Below are 17,294 nucleotides of genomic sequence, written 5' to 3' on the forward strand. Positions count from 1 at the left end.
ACTATCTGGAAATACTCAGTTTTAGCCAGAAAGGAGCACATTCCCAGACTCCTGCCCTAAGGAGGAGGGAGAGGAATGGATGATTAGGGATTTTTTTGAACCATCACCAAGCCCCAAGGAAGCTTGGGCTGCAGAGCCTCGGGGAGCTGAGATCCTCATACAGCTCTGTTACTTGTTGCTCAGTATACACTGTGGTTCCCTTGTGCTGGCCACCTCTATATGTCAATCTCCTTCCCTTTGTGGTTGTGGAACTGTGGATGCCTCTATAAGAGGCATTAACGTTTATAAGTTTCCTGGGGAAACCCAGTGAGCCCATCCTGTTGGCTTTCTTTTCCTGAAGATTTAATCCAGGTGAGTTTCATCCCCTTTTAGCCTGTTCTCCCTTGCACAGGACTCATGGCATGTTCAACATCTTTTTCCCTCCAGTCTTTCCTCCTTCCCTCCCTCCCGTACTTTAAACAGATCAATACTCTCGAACACCTACTATGTGTTTATCCATGAACAAGACAGACACAGCCTGCCCTCAAGCTCTCCTAGGGAGACATCTGTTAAGCAATTTCACATTGAAATACCTGATCACAAACCTTGATCATGCTGCCACAGAATGCCACAGTGGGAAAGCACCTATTCATTTTATAAGCAGAGAAACTGAGGCTCAGACCTCACAGCTATCCAGAGTCAAGGAGGGTCTCCTGACGCCCACTTCTGCCCTCCATCACCCAACCCAAGCCTTAGGTGGCAGATGACAATCCTCACAGCTGGCTCTGCCGGAGCCAAGCATGGGGCTTGCTCTCAGGCTAATTAAATACGCCCTTCTTGTGTAGGAGAAACCGCTGGGCATTGTGGGAGATCAAATATTTATCTTCTCAACAAAGCAAAGGAAACTTAAGTAAAATGCAGACATCTGTCTCCTGTGCAAGAAATAAGGCCATGAAGGTGGGGGTCAGGGGGAGGTGGCTCTGTGGTAGCTGTCTCATTGTCCCTGTCTCATTGTCCCTGTCTCATTGTCCCTGTCAGATCTTTCCAGTCCACTCTTTCTCTGGTTCTGTCTTTGTCCGTTTGGGTGTCTGACAGTTGCTCTGCCTTGCTCTCTCTCCATCTCTCTTTCTGCCAGTTTCTCTGTCTCCCCGGATGTCTCTAAGACTCAGTCTGTCTTTGTTTCTGTCTCATCCCTCTCCCAGCCAAGCCCAAATACTCCATGCTCCCCCAAAATGCCTCTTTCTCCCACCCCTAGGTCCTTCTCGTTTCCAGGAGCACTGCATCTGTGCGCCCCACCCCCCACAGATTTCTGCCTGCCTTATCCATCTTCCAGGTGTGAGTATCCATGTCACCTCATACTCTGAGGGACCTAAACTCCATGAGGACAGAGATTTTTTTTTTGTTTGTTTGTTTGAGGACAGAGATTTTTGAGTCTTTCCTTCACTGCTGTGTCTCTCACAACGCGTAATGGGGTTTATATGACAATAAATTATTTGCTGATTTCATTAATTGCATCTAGAATAGTGCCTGGTACATAGCAGGTGCTTGGTAAATATTTGTTGAATGAATGAGTAAAGGAATTAATCGGAGGCCTTCCCTGATGCTCCCAATCTGGATCTGTGTCTCACAGCATCTGGTACTATGGTTGTCAGTTTTTCTCTACATTTTAATTGCTTAGCATATTGCTTAGGCTGCTGTAACAAGATCTTAACAATAATTCAGAGGAGATGGCTGGGTCAATAGGTGGGCATCAGTTACTGTGGCTTCTACTCACATTCTGTTGGCCAGAATTCAGACCTGTGGCTACATCTAACTGCAAAGGAGGCTGGGAAGTTTAGTCCCACATGTGCCCTGGAAGGTGGGGAGATCAGGTTTGGTGACAACTGGCAGCCCGGGCTACATATACTTACCTGTTTGAATCCCTTACTTGGGTTTAGGCCCTGGGAAGGTGAGGAATATGTTTGTCCTGGTCATTCTTGTGTCCCTGGCAGCTAACTCACTGCCTGGCTCATTGTAGACTAGCAGTTCCCAAACTTGGCTGTGTGTTGGAATCATCTGGGGGTATTTAAAACATCCTGATGCCTGGCTCCCACCCTTGAACATCCTGGTGTAATTGGTATAGCATGTAACCTGGGCATTGAGATTTTTAAGCTTCCTAGGTGATTCTAATGTATAGAAAGATTTAGGGACCATGGCGCTCAACCCTGAACAAATGAATGAATGTTTGAATGAATGGCCAGATCTGCCACCAGTTGTTGATACTCTATACCAGTGTTTACAAACTTATATCTTGGGAGATGGCATTTTTTTTTTTTTTTTTTGGTTTATGGGACCTTCAATCTTTCTCTTTTTATTTATTTTTTATTATTTTTTAAAAGATTTTATTTATTCATGAAAGACACAGAAAGAGAGGCAGAGACATAGGCAGAGGGAGAAGCAGGCTCCCCACAGGGGACCCTGACATCATGACCTGAGCCAAAGGTAGACGCTCAACCACTGAGCCACCTCGGTATCCCTTTCTCTTTTTAAAATGACATAAATTGCCAAGATTTAAAAGGCAGGAGATATCTTGTAACTTTTTTTTTTTGGTAACATTTTGAACTTTTTGTCTCTCTTAAAAGATGGAAATGGTCTGTTAGCACTGAGATCCTTGAGATGGGCATGTGTTGTCATATCTGTTCCAGTCTTCACCATTCCCTTGTGTTTGCTTATGCCGTCCTTCACCCATTTGTTGCCTCCATAGAGCTCAAAGGCATTTGCATTAAATTCCTTTGGTCTAAGTAACCTCCTGTGGCTTATCTCAAGAATTTCCATTTATCCCATATTCAGTCTTCTTTGGGAGAGAGAGTGATGTGCTCTCAAGAGCACTCTGGGCCAGGCATTATTCCTGTCTCTGCCTTCAAATCAGTTGTTTCAATAGGCTCCCAGTCTCTCCTCCTGGGAACACATTCTGTCTGTTTCATCAGCACCCTAGGGTGTAGGCAGAGAGCTTAGTGGGACAAGTACTGAGCTGGGAATCAGGCTGCCTGGGCACTGTGCACTGACTCAATTGGAAATCTTAGAGATGGAGCATTTCTTTTTCCTGGCTTCTGCTTACTCCTCTGTAAAAGGGGGCAGTTGAACACAATGTGCTTTCAGTTCCCTTCCTAGTCTTAGACTCAGGGAATCAGTCCCCATTTCAGAGTCCAGAGGATTTTTCCCTTTGAAAATGGATATTTCTGAGTTAGAAATCTGCTTAGTTTATAGCTCGTCTGTGAAATGAAGCTGCTCACATGCCTTTTCCTGATAGAAATCAGCCACTTGCCAATGCTGCATCCAGCCATGCAAAGCTATATGGCAATTAATTACTTCAGTAAATAAATTATTGTCATACAAATTCCATTAACTGGCACTAAAGGAGAGATTGCATCTCTCAGGAGTGAGCTTAAAAATTAATGTGTGGCATCTTTTGAGGAAGGGCTTCTTTTTTATCTCTCAACCAGACCAATAGTTTGTTTATAGCAAATGCCCCCAGGAAGGGGAATATTAAAAACACCAATTTATGAAAGGCTGAGTCAGTTTTTAGAGTTCTCTCTCTTTTTCCTAAAGGGATCTCACCATGGAGTCCAGATGTCTGTATCTGCAGGACAGACTCACAGTGGGATGCTTAATACTGCATTCTTGTCTGGTCATTGTTGACGTAGCTGTGCATGCAAAGTGGCTTCTGAAGGAAGATGGGCTCCTTTCTCCTTTGCACTGAAGGTGAAGGAGGTAGCTTAGAGGCAGATATTGTCCTTTTGGCAGATTGGAGAACCACCACGTGAATGTCTATCCTTAACCTTACAACGCTGAAATTTTATCTTTTTAGAATGTTCCCACAACAGACAAAGACTAGAAACAAAATGTAGTGGACTTTGTACCATGTTACTGTTTAGTTTCTGTCCCCAAGATGTAGACTCCAGGTCAGGGAGTCAAGTGTAAGTGATTTATTGGGAGGTGGTCCTAGGAAACACTAGCAGGGGACTGGACACATGAGAAGGGAAGAGGAAGAAGGGTGAGCTAGTTATTACTGGAGAATTCTGGGGGCTACTGCAGGACATGCTCCTCAGTTGATCCACCTAAGGATTGAGGGAGCTGGGGTATTTATACACCTACTCTCTCCCATCCAAGTATAACCAGGCCCGATCCTGCTTAGCTTCTGAGATCAGACAAGATAGGGCACATTCAAGTTGATATGGCTAAAGACTGTACACCTGCTCTCTCATTGGTCAAAAATTGCTCCCTGGGGATGTTAATTCCCTGATGCTTCTCCCTGCCATGAACAGGGTAGAATGATACGTAGGGTCCCCTACATTGGTAAGGTCCATGAGTGGAAGGGTGGGGTACAAGTGTGTTTGTTCCAATCCCCAATATCCGACCTTTCTTCTCTTGAGAAGTGTCATGAATTTCACTCCACGCTTTTTCTATTATAGCCTCAGAGGAAGCTAAATTTACTTTCATTACAAGATCTAGGAAAGGGCATATGCAGCCCAGGCTTAAACTTGTCATCATAATCCTACCTACAGTACTGGTTCAGGATGAGCACATGGGGCAATTCAGGCCACTGGCAAGCTGAGGGATCCTTAGAAAGATCTCCCACTCTCCTGAGAGGGCTTACAAAGTCAACCTTCTCTCCTCCTGTCTGGACTTGGGGAAGAAGGCACACAGAATGAGGAGTTGTCAGGGACCATCTTGAGACCATGGAGGAGAGTCAGATGGAGGATGAAGCCAGCACCACAAAAGACAAGGAGAAAAAACAAGACCTGAACATTGGTCTCACTACTGTGCTGCTCAATCAAGGCATCCTTGACACTTAACCTCCCTTAAGACTTCTGGTTATTTGAGCCAATTAATCACTTTATTATTTAAGCCATTTTGAACTGAGGCTTTTGGTGTTTGCAACTACACACTCCTTACATGATTCAAATGATAATACTTAGTGAAAGGGGCAAAAGTGAGGACATGAGCTTTCTCATGCACTATAGGTTGGATAATGAAATAATATGACTGTTCTGGAAGCCATGAGATTAGCAGGCAGCACAGTGCTCTGACTGTGAGCTTGGCCTTTGGAGGTGGACATATCTGGGTTCTATTCCTGGCTCTGCCAGTTTTTAGCTGTGTGACATTGAGAGGTTATATACCTCTCTGAGCCTCAGTTTTTCCATCTATAGAATGAGGTACAATAAAAACACCAGCCTTGTAGGACTGTTCAGAAGGTAAAGGAATGCAAGTCCTGGCATGAACTTCATGCTCAACAATTGCTGATGCTAATGATTATTCGTGTTATGAGAAAGTATGTGGTCACAGCAATCAGATGCCTTCAGTATGTATAAACTTATTGACTCAGCAAATAGGACTTCTAGGAATTTATTCTCAGTAAACAATCAGATAAGTGCCTAAAGATATATGTATGAGAATTTTCTTTGTATCATTCTTTCTTTTTTTAAGATTTTGTTTATTTATTCATGAGAGACACACAGAGAGAGGCAGAGACATAGGCAGAGAAAGAGGTAGGCTCCTTGTGGGGAGCCTGATGCGGGACTCAATCCCAGGACCCTGGGATCACAACCTGAGCCCAGAGCAGGTGCTCAACCACTGAACTGCCCAGGCGTCCCTGCATCATTATTTCAATCGGTAAAAATTGGAAACAATGTAATATTCAATGATACAGTCTCTGTTATGCCAATAATGGTACAACTACATAACATACATAATACATTGGGTTTATTAAGAGGATGATACATATTGTAGTATTACAACATGCAAAGATTTTCTTTACATATTAAATGAAGATATTATTTACATATTAGGTGGGACAAAAATCGAGTTTTAAAGCAGTATATAAAGGTTGGTGTTCCTCTTGTAAGTAAGTGCACCCCAGCGTTAGGCTTTGCTCTCTTTGGTGGTACAGTGTGGGCTTATGGGTAATTTTCAATGCCTCCTTTCCCTGGTCTTTGAGTGTTTATGCAATGAGCACAAATTACTTTTATAATCAGAAAACAATAACAAAGTTCTTTCTATTTTGAAAACACGAGTGAGGTTCAATTCTCTTGGTCTGTTACATTGTCAAATGCCCCTTTGATGCCCTCCATTTTCTCAAATCCACAGGTTTGCACTATTTCCCGGTCACAGAAAGGGTTTTCCTTAACCTTAATTTGTTTCTCATGACTAAAGTAATATGTGCCCCTAGTACAAAGGTCTTGCAACTTCCATTCCCAATTATTTCACTCCTGAATTCCAAATGTGTACATTTTTAGCTTTTCTATGCATATGCTTATCTACTATGTTTACTTTCTGTGTAAATGCTAAATATATCTCTTGCATTTCTTCTTTTGTGAGCTACCTCCAGTGGTAAGCCACCCTTTCGACTTAATAATAGCAAAACATAAAATGCTACATATATGAGAAGGCAAGTCCTAATTTCAGAAATAATTTGAAAAAGTTTGCTTCTTAAAGACCAAAGAACTAGAATGTATACATATAATGGTTTTTCTTTATTGAGTTATAATTTACATATAGTAAAATGTGCAGATCTTAAAGTGCACAGTTTAAGAAGTATATATATTTATATATATTTAACATAGAACCATACATTATACACTTTCCTGCAACTTGCCTTTTCTCACTGAGCACTACATCTTGGACAACCCTCCCCCGACCCCATCTATCCCATTCTTTCAATGGCTGCATAGCATTCTGTCATTGTGACTATATGATCATTTATTTCCCCAAACCTCTATTGATGGACATTTGGGTTGTGTCCAATTCTTTTGCTGCTACAAACAATGCAGTATATCCTTGTACATCTATCTTTGTGTCCTTGTGGGGGAATTTTTTATAGGTGGATTGTTATTGATGTCTATGCACGATCGATTGAGAATGCTTCATGTAGAATGTTCAAGAGATGTAATCTCTGCTCTCAGAAGGGCGCAGCAAGGCAAACACCATCTTGCTCATGTTTCCTCTCATTTATGGTCCTGACCAAGGACCTCAGCTTTCACGTTAACCCCACCCAAAGGTGAGGAATTGGGGACAAAGCCTACTCAGTTTCCTCCCCCATCTTTCAGGTACCCTGGTGAAATCCTACCCCCTGAAGCAGAGTAGCTCTGGGGCTTGCATTTATCAATGGAACACTAACTCTGTGCTATGCTTTTTGGGCTCTGGATACTATGGTGAGTGTGATGGAGATGGCCCCACTCTCCTGTGGCTGACATTCTAGTGGAGGAGGCAACAAAGGAAGCAAATGAATAATGCAGAAAAGCCACTTTTCACTACATCTTGAAGCCTCACTTAGCTAACAGCAGAGAATAGCAGGGGATGGATCCTTTGCTGCCCTATCTTATGAATAGCCCTACAACTCCAATTGGAATGGGGAAATTTATCTTTGGTAGATTGTATATTTTTTCTGTGTCTTGTCCAATCTGTGGAGAAGTATGTTCCTCTCTCTTTGAAGACCCACAGAAGCCCTGGGAATAATGATTTCACAGAAATAAAGCCTGGATTTTGTGGATGCAGCAAAGTATTGTAGAAAGCACATGATTAGGGGTTAGAGAAGCCTGGGTTAGAATCCAAGAGATGGTTAATTAAGTAATGGTCCTCAAACATTCCTGAAACCTGGGAATATATAACTTACATGGCAAAAGGGACTTTGCAGATGCCATTAAGCTAAGGATTTTGAGGTGGGAAGATAATATGGGTTTTTCTGGGGATGAAGGTGGGATGTAATCACAAGGGAGGCAGGAAGGTCAAAGTTAGTAGTAGATGTGACTATGGGAACGGAGGCAGGAGTGGAGACCTGAGCCCAAGAAGGCAGGCAGTCTCTAGAAGCTGGAAGAGGCAAGAAGATTCTATCCTAGAACCTACAGAATGAACACAGCCCTGATCACCTATTTGAACACCTGAACTTCAGGACAGTAAGATAAATTTCTGTTGTCTTAATTCACTAAATTTGTGGTAACTTGTTGGCAGCAATAGGAAAATAATATACCAGCCCTGATGTTTACTACTTTGTGACTCCAGACAAGCAATTAATCTCTCTAAGTCTCAGTTTATCATCTGTAAAATGAGCTTAATGATACCTCTTCTGTGAGTTTTTAAAAAATGATTGGAGATAAATATTTCAAGTGCCAATCTCAGTGTTTGGAGCATAATAAGTGCCAAGTAAATAAACAGAAGGTATTATGTTGTTGTTATTGTTGATGATGATAATTTAGTTCCTCTGCATTATAAAAGATTTGAGACACCTTGTAAGAATACAAACCATGAACTAATGGCAAAATAGAAATCGAGATTCAAGGTCACCAAAAAAAAATAAGTAAAGGCAGAAATTCAGTTTAGAAAAAGACTACACATGTGTAGGCATTATGGCTTTAGGAAGTTGCTCCATTTGAGCTTCAGCTTTGACACTGAGCTTCCTGGCTGCCAAAGTGAAAAGGAAGATATATAGAGTCTTACACTTTTAATAAGAGAGAGAGAAGAATTCAATTGCTAAGAAGAGTTTTGCTTTCCAAGAAGAGAAAATATAAGAAATCTCCAATAACTAGTTAATGTGCCTAGTACAACCAACTAATTATTTGATTATTTTAATCTTTTTCCATTTGCTAATCTAGTTATTTTTAACCCTGGCTTCCCACCAAAATCCTTGGGACCTTTTAAAAGTATGTAAAAGTTTGTACACCAAACTGATTACAGTCTGAATCTCTGGGAGTGGAGCTGGACATCAGCATTTTAAAAAGTTTCCCAGGTGGCTCTGGTGGCAGCCAGAGTAGAGACAACTGCACCCAAGGATTAGCTACCTGGAGGTGGAAATCAGGTCTGTCTTGTTTATAGCTCTGTCACCAGTGCCTCTCCCAGTGCCGGGCACCTAGTAGATGCTCCATGTACATTTTAAAATATTTTTTTTTGTACAGGTAAACCATTCACCTGATTTTAAAAATGTCAAAAGGTATGCAGTGGAATGTCTTCTTCCTTACCTATCCTCTGTCTACAAGCTCTCACTTTCCACCGGTCCTCCAGTATAGATTACCATTGTTACAGTTTTTTTCCAGGATACCTTTAGATAAAAATAAGTAAAATTGGGTGTTTGCATGTGTGTGTTTATGCAATGTTAGTTTAATTATTGGTCCCATTCTCTACAGTTCTCTGGTGGTATTACATATCCATACTCTTGCCATGACCTCATGGTGGATAGAATGTTCTTCTTCACCCCTTGATTTTGGACTTGGTGATATAATTTGTTTTGGACAGTGGGATGTTAGTTGACAAGACATAAGAGTCTCAAAAGGTTTTTTGTGTCATTACCCTTCCTCTCTTGTGCTCCATGATTCACCATGAGAGGAGTGTGCCGAGGTTTAACTATTGTCCCTTTCAGCCTGGCTCTTGAATGAAGAATGTGGAATAGAGTCCGCAAGCTCTGGACCTTGCAGCCTAATGCAGAGTCACCCTGCTGGGCCCAGTTGAGATCAACAGAACCCCAAGTCTGAGAGCATGAGAGTGAACAATTACTTTTTAAACTTTTGAGGTAGTTTGTTAGGCAGCATTAGCCTAATGCGGGCATGCCATATCCATGCTCCTCTGTGCCTTATTATTTGCCATTCTATCATAGAGATCTTTCTATATCAGTGAATAGAGAGACATCTCATTCTTTAAAAAAATCTACATAGAATGTCATTGCTTAGATTATTATTTATTTAAAGCATCTAGATTATTCCCAATATTTTGCTCTTAGAAGTCTGCAGTGAATAACATTGTATGTACATCAATTTGCACAAGTCCAAACATCTCTGTAGGATAAATTCCCAGAAGGGAAATTGCTGTGTCAAAGAATATCTGCTTTCATAATTTTGATAGATATCATCCAATTATGCACCATAGGAACACTCCTACCAGAAATGCTTGAGAATACCTATTCCTCCACAACCTTGCCAACAAAATGTGTTATTAACCTTTTGGATTTTTGCCAATCTGATGGGGAAAATGGTCTCTCAGTATAGCTTTAATAAACATTTCTCTTTTTTGAGTGAAATGGAGCATCTTTTCAAATGCTTGAGAGTCATTTGTGTTTTATTTTCTATGAACTGTGTATTCATTAACTTTTAACCATTTTTCTATTAGACTGACTTTTTTCTTACCAATTCCCTCAATACATATTTGCTGAATAAATGAATGAATAAAATAAAAGGAATTTAGAAAGAGAGCACTGAATACCATGGTTCTACATCCCAAATGAAACCCAGCAGAAGCAAGAATAGATTTGGCATGGTGTGGTTGTTCATCGTGTCCTTTGATAAAAAGCCCAGGATCTCACATTTAAATGCCACTCCTGATGGACAGCTCTGCAAGAGGCTGAAGTAACAAGGTCGGGGTCAAGGTCAAAGTAAGCAGCCTTCTGGAGCAAAGAGCTGAGAATGTCCAGAGGGCTCTGGCCATCCTTAGCAGGACATTCTGTGGGAGTGGACCAGGCTGGGATGGGATGCTCCCTGGGGCCCAGAAGACCTTACTTGTTCTCTGAAATGGGTGGTCAGGGGTGGATCCATGTGCTTTAGACATCAAACAAGCAGGTTAGCAGGTGGCAGATGGACATCCTAGCTATGTAAGGAGGCAAATCTGTGCAGAAGGTGTAGTAGTCCCTTCTAGGACCTGTGCACCTGCCTTCCTTTCTGGCCAGAGTGGGCTTAGCAGCACTTCATAATATTCTCATGGTCTGAGAGACATTAGTTGTTGCACCATCCTTGCTATTGTCATTCCTGCTGTGGCAGCTGCTCTGGTTCCTTATATTTCTTATATCCACTGAGGCATGAGGCATTGTGAAGTCCAGGTGATACTCACCTCTGTGAAATCAAGGTGTGGGGGGAGTTGACATCCCATGAGAGCTGGTGGATATATTATTTCTGGCTCCAGATGGATGATTCAGAGGTACAGCCTCTCTGAAGACTTCTGAGCAACCAACCTGTTGCCAGCTTCATAATACACTCCATTTACTTGTGTTGCTTCTTTCCCTGGGGTCGCACTTCCCAGTACACGTACACCTTTGCCTCATGCTCTGCCTTCTAAGGATCTCCAGCTAAGACAGAAGATACAATCATTTCCATCCAGAGGTCGTGGTTTTTCTAAACTGTATACAGAGCATCTAGATCCTAAAACCAAAATGGCTGCTGGTATAACTACAAGAAAAGCTTAAGAGAAAGATTTTGTTACTCGTTGAGCACATAGTAGGTGCTAACTCTATGCTAAAAGTTTCACACATGCTCTGTCACTTAATTTCCACAATATCCCTGTGAAGTATAACCGCTGTCCTTTTTACCAATAAAGGGACTGAGACTTTGGATGTTTATGTTAGTGGATGATGGAGGTGGGCCCTTAACCCCATTCTGCTCCACCCCAAACCAGTGCTTGTGGGATTTGAGTCACACAAAATGCTGGAATGCATTTGAAAAAATGCCTTAAGAGAGGAAGTCTCATAAATGTATCTAGCTGACCCTTTATAGACTCACTCTTCTGTTTCATGGAAGTAAGAAGTTATTAGCAAGCATATATACTTAACAGATGTGCTTTCCAAGTTCTTCCATATTTGATATTCTCTACTAGTCATGGGCAAAAATACTGCTGACAAACAGCAGGAACCAAGCCTCAGAGGAGCTGGAGGCTTGCCAAAAGCCATTGAACTTGTGGCCACTGGAAACAGGCTTGGGGCCTTGGTGACCTCTTTTATCTAGAGCTCACCCTGTTTTCCAGTGAGCATGAATGTGAGATTCTTGTTGCTAACTTGGAAATTATTTTGGAAAAATGCAGTAGTGAGAATTTTTTTTAAAAAAAGCAAAAAGTAAAAGATAAAGACTTATGTCTCCTTAAGTTTTTTTTTTTTTTTTTTTTTTTTACAAAATGTAAGTCTTTTCCATTTACCAGAATGTGTGTGTCTGTGTGTGTCTCTTTCCTTTTAGAGTTATTCTATGAATATTCTAGTGTACATATCTATGCAGGACATGACACAAAGCCCTCTGATGGCAGCTCACTGTCCCACAGTGGCTCGGAGGTGGTTTCATCTCAGCCCACGTCAGTAACATCTCTCGTTTGACCAGTACTTGTTGCATGGTATGGATGGACTATAAGTCATTTGGCTGATCCTCCACTGGGAGCAGTTGGATTGTCTTCTGCCTCCTGTTGTGCATTTGTATGAGTATGGCTCATACAAATGAGCCATATGTATGGCTTGATGGATGAGAAGATAGGAAAGCAAAGGACTTGTCCAAGGTCAGGAAGCTTTTGGTGGCAGAGCTGAGATTTAAACTTAGGTCTCCTGACCCCTCCATAATGTTGCAGGGGCTTTGGGGCATGACACTAAACCCTATGGACCAGTTTGGTGGGATGGGTGCAGACAACCTTCCTGTTTCTGGGTGCTGTCTCATCTGGCCATTCTCTTAATTCTCTAGCAGGGTCATAGTCACCAGTGACCTTCCTCCAGTGTCCCTTATGTCCCTCTGCTCCACACCAGCAGACTCTCAGCAAGCCCCAGGATACCTCCCACCAATGACAGGTAAGTCATTGATCAGCCTTGAGAATCAGCTGAGAGCAGGATCTATTTAAAGAAGCACATGTTTCCAGGTGCTGAGTCATGTTGGGCTGGACCGGGAGGCTCAAGTCCAGGCAGCATGGACGTTCATGGGACAGCAGCCACTGCAGCCTGGGTCAGTTATCCTATGGAGGCTAAGCTGAAATGCTACATTTAATGAGATGAAACACAGTATCTTGAGCCCCCCCCCCCATTAGCTTCTAGATTTTATTTATTTATTCATGAGAGACACACAAAGAGAGAGGCAGAGACACAGGCAGAGGGAGAAGCAGGTTCCACGCAGGGAGTCTGATGTGGGACTTGATCCTGGGACTCCAGGATCACACCCTGAGCCAAAGGCAGGCACTAAACCACTGAGCCACCCAGGCATCCCAGTTTCTAGATTTTTTAAATTTTTTTTGTATATATATATATATATATATATATATATATATATATATATATATATTTTTTTATGATAGTCACAGAGAGAGAGAGAGAGAGAGAGAGAGAGAGAGAGGCAGAGACATAGGCAGAGGGAGAAGCAGGCTCCATGCACCGGGAGCCTGATGTGGGATTCGATCCTGGGTCTCCAGGATCGCGCCCTGGGCCAAAGGCAGGCGCCAAACCGCTGCGCCACCCAGGGATCCCTGTATATTTTTTATTGGAATTCAATTTGCCAACATATAGTATAACACCCAGTGCTGTAATCTAATGTAATCTAATTTAATTTGCTATTATGTTGTTGAATGCTTACTACATGCTAGGTGCCATGACATGGGATTCCTACATATTGCTGTATTTATCTCTCCCCTATACCCTGCAGGATAGCTATTAATCCCATTTCACAAACAGTGACACAGAGGCTCAGAGAGGCTAGTCAGCTTGCCCAAGGTCACAGTGGGAATCAGGTTGTGGCTTTGACACTTATGTGCCATGTAATCTCTCTGAGCCCGGTTTTCTCCATGTGAGTCAGGTTCTTGGAACTCTGAGACAAGAGAGGGGTGTTTGAGGAAGGCTTACCACAAGAGGCAGGATTTCAGGGGCCTTGGGAGTATGGCCATTTCCTCTATTCATCAATAGAGGGTTAGTGTGTGTGTGTGTGTGTGTGTGTGTGTGTGTGTTTGCGTGCACATACTAGCACGTGCATGCACATTCCGAATATGAGAGAATGAGGTGAGTAGGCAATGAGTGGACTTCAGAATCTACTCCCATCTACCTTCTCCAGAATAAAAAGCAAATATGCCTCTGCAGGCTTCTCTGGTGTGGAGAATCTGCAGTGGGATGTCAAGTTGTGGTACCTTCCAGGAGGCAGTCACAGACATGGAAAAAGTGGTGTCATCCAGGAAAGACAGGGCATTTTGTGAAAGATGGGGTCAGTGGCAGCCTGCTGCTCCTTCTCCCTGCATTTCAAGTTCCGTGTCCTTTGACAAGGGTTCTACTTGTCTTGTGTTCCTCAGCAGAGCCAGGCAGCCCCCAAGCCCACAAGGACGTGAGTAAAAAGGCTGTTTGCCATGCACACCTGTGACCCACAGCCATGCCCTCCGTGGGGCTGTCTTCCAAAATGAGACCTGGGGCAGAGCCATTTACAGCTTGGTTATAGACTCCATCTTGACCTTCTGACTTCCTTTCCTGTTTACTTTTCTCATTCCACCTGTGAACCAATTGACTGCTCAGCAAAATGTTTCAAGTATGTGGACTCAGCAGTCACACTGCTTGAATTCAAGTTCTAGCTTTGCCGCTTCCAAACTGTGTGACCTTAGGCAAGTGATTCCACCTGTCAGAGCCTTAGTTTCATTATCAATAAAATATGGGGGACATTCATAACACTGACTTCATAGAGTGGTATGTGGATTCCATGAAAAAAATCTATGTAAACACAGTGCCATATCTGGCACATCATTAATAATAAATATTCACTATTATTATTATTGGTTATAGTTTTCCCTGTTTTGCTTCCTCTTCCCCCAGCTGGATGGGAAGCCCCTGAGGGAAGGAACCACCTCTTCTGTACTTGCCCCAGACAGGCCACAATCCTGAGGTGCTAGGAACTCTTGCTGATTATTTGAGGGAAGAGTAGAAAGTTGTAGAAGCTCTGGAATCTGTGAAGGAAGTTTAGGGTCCTTTGCTGAGGGTTCAAGGCTTTCTAGGTCCACATCCACTTTCCCAGATTCACCTTCTGCCCCATTCTTTTTACAAATTTCTACCCTCTAGGCACATCCAACTGTCTGTGGTTCCTTGAGTCTGTTCTCCTGGCAAGCCCTACTTCCTTTGCCTTTCCCCATCTTATCAGTCAAGGCCTTTTTAATTGCAAGCAACAGAAACCCAACATAAAGAGGCTGAAGCAAAGAAAAAACTTGTATTTGTTGAAATAACTGAATAATTGATGGCCTCAGGAATGGCTGGATCCCAGAACTCAAATGATACCATCAGGACTTTCTATTTCTCTCAGATCACTTTTCCTTGGTGTTGGCTTCATTCTTCAGTACGTTCATGCTTGCTAGTGGCAAGGTGTCCACCCACAGCCCAGGCTCACCCTCCAGGTATTCTAGCAACATCAGGAGAAAGTGAACAACTTCCCACGAAGGATCCTGGGAGGGTCCAGAGTTGCCTCGCATTGGATGGGTCTGGTCATGTGCCCACACCCTGCCTAATTGTTGTGGCCAGGAAAATGGAATGTGCTGATTGGCTAGACTTGGGTCATGTGCTCATCCCATGGGCAACCAGAGGGACTGAGCTGGATTAAAGGTCATTCCCCTGGGGAATGTCGGATAGAGCAGGTGAAAACAACAGATGTCTCCCCCACATGGCAGACCCTTCTTATCCTTTGAGATGAAGCGTGAAGTCATCTTAGTGAAGTGACTCCAGACCCGCGGCTACTTCCAGGTTGAGTCATATGTCATCTCCACTATCAGCCCACAGTTAATACAATTACAAATAACTCTCTCTCAGGGGAGGGGCTGGGTACTATTAGTGTTGTAGGTTCTGGACACCTGGCTTAGTGGGCATTTAAGAAATGTTCACTGAGTGAGTAAATGAATGAATTGATGAAGCCAGAGCAGACCAAAGTCCCTCAGCCCTCAGATCCATTGCTTTCCCCTCCCTGTTCTGTTAACATGGGGAGGGGGGATGGGAGGGCCTTTGGGCTGCATTTCTTGGGGTCCCTAGGTTTTGCCTAGGGGCAGCCATTGGGAGACTGGCTATTGGAGGAGGGTGGAAGAGAGAACTTGGGGCATTTATTCCCAACCTCTCTTCACCTGGAGAGCATCCCCCCTGTCCCCTCTGCCCCCCCACTGCCCCACATGGCTGCATGTCCTTTACAGGCAATCTTTTGGAACTCATTGGCAAGAACTATGGCTGGGCTTCATTGCAATGGAAGACCTCTGATGTCTTCTCAGATGCCTCCCCGTGCATGTGCCTCTTGCTCTTCCCTCCATGCCTTTCTGTTTCTTTTTCTCTGTATACACAGATGCCACCTTACCCCTGGCACTTAGCCTCCCCAAATGCCAGCTGTGTTTCCCAAGCCTACCCAAAAGGCAGCAGATCATAGAATGGTCAAGAGCCCAGCCTTGGAAAGATTGCCTGGTTTTAAGTCTTAGCTCTGCCACTACTGACTGGGCAGCCACAAGTCCCTGCAACCCATTTTCCTCATCTGCAAGTGGAGTATAATAATAGCATCTGCCTCTTAGTGGTGTTGTGGAGTAAATGAGTTAATACAGGTGAAGTGCTTATAATACCTGCCTGGCACGTAGTAAGTACTCAGTAAACTTTAGTGTTAGTGATTGTTACATGACTTTCTAGCTCACCTCCTGGCTTGGGTAGTGCCCAGAAGCAGACCTGAGACAAAGATTGATGTGAAAGTCTTTATTAAGAAGTGTTCCTTGGGGAAACTGGGAAGGGTTAGGATTGAGAGGGAAGGCTGTAGGTGGAGCAGGGTTAATAAGAAAGAGCCAAGGGGAATGGGTAACATCTGGAGTATATAGATGCTCCTCAGCAAATGTCTGTTGGAGGAAAGCTCTCTACCCAGCACTGTGCCAGCTTCCTAGTAATGCCGAGATGGTAAAGATAGGAATACCATAGCCTCTTCTTTGATGTAATACTGGGATAGCAGTTTCCCCAACTGCCCTGGGAGCTTTTTTTTTTTTTTTTTTTAAAGATTTACTTATTTATTTATGAGAGAGAGGGGGTGGGGGGACAGAGAGAAGCAGGCTCCATGCCGGGAACCCAACGCAGGATTCAATCCCGGGATTCCAGGATCGCTCCCGGGGCCAAAGGCAGGCGCCAAACCGCTAAGCGACCCAGGGATCCCCTGCCCTGGGAACTTTTTAAGGGCAGGGACCACATCTTGGTGATGCCTCTGTTCACATAGATTCTTGCACATGGTCAGGGCTCAGTAATTGCTTGTTGAGCCGCACTGATGTTTGTGAATTTGGCAGTTGGGGAAGGCGACACTGTTGTATTCCCCTCCCTCCCTTCATCCCCACCTTCAAGGTCTCACCTTCACCAGGGGAACTCACTCTATTTTATCTGACTCCAGCCAGAATGAGAAGGCCCCAGTGGTGCCACAAGGACATGCTAAAGTGGACCCCAGCTGAAAAGGAGGTTGTGACATCTGAATTTCGGTGATGGCTTCGCCCAAACTCTATGAAATCAGGGCCTCTGTTTCCCCAGTCCAATGAAGGGCCTGACTAAAGTCCATCATTCATTCAGTAAGGTGATTAACAAAGTAGTCAAATTGGCGAGACTTGGA

General features: G+C 43.5%; 1 protein-coding gene across 2 annotated transcripts in view; it reads left to right on the top strand.

The window, feature by feature from the left end:
- RPH3A (rabphilin 3A) overlaps window positions 1–17,294 on the top strand; it is a 265,289-nt gene that overhangs the window by 124,155 nt on the left and 123,840 nt on the right. Inside the window, exon 1 of one of the 2 annotated variants that reach the window (XM_038575152.1) lies at window positions 12,440–12,529. The exons of the other annotated variant lie outside the window; for it this stretch is intronic. The gene's annotated coding sequence lies outside the window, so the exon portion shown is untranslated. Of the gene's footprint in view, window positions 1–12,439; window positions 12,530–17,294 lie in introns of those variants that run through there. 2 annotated transcript variants of the gene reach the window in all.

The sequence above is a fragment of the Canis lupus genome, chromosome 26, assembly GCF_011100685.1.
Source record: "Canis lupus familiaris isolate Mischka breed German Shepherd chromosome 26, alternate assembly UU_Cfam_GSD_1.0, whole genome shotgun sequence".
NCBI lineage: Eukaryota > Metazoa > Chordata > Mammalia > Carnivora > Canidae > Canis > Canis lupus.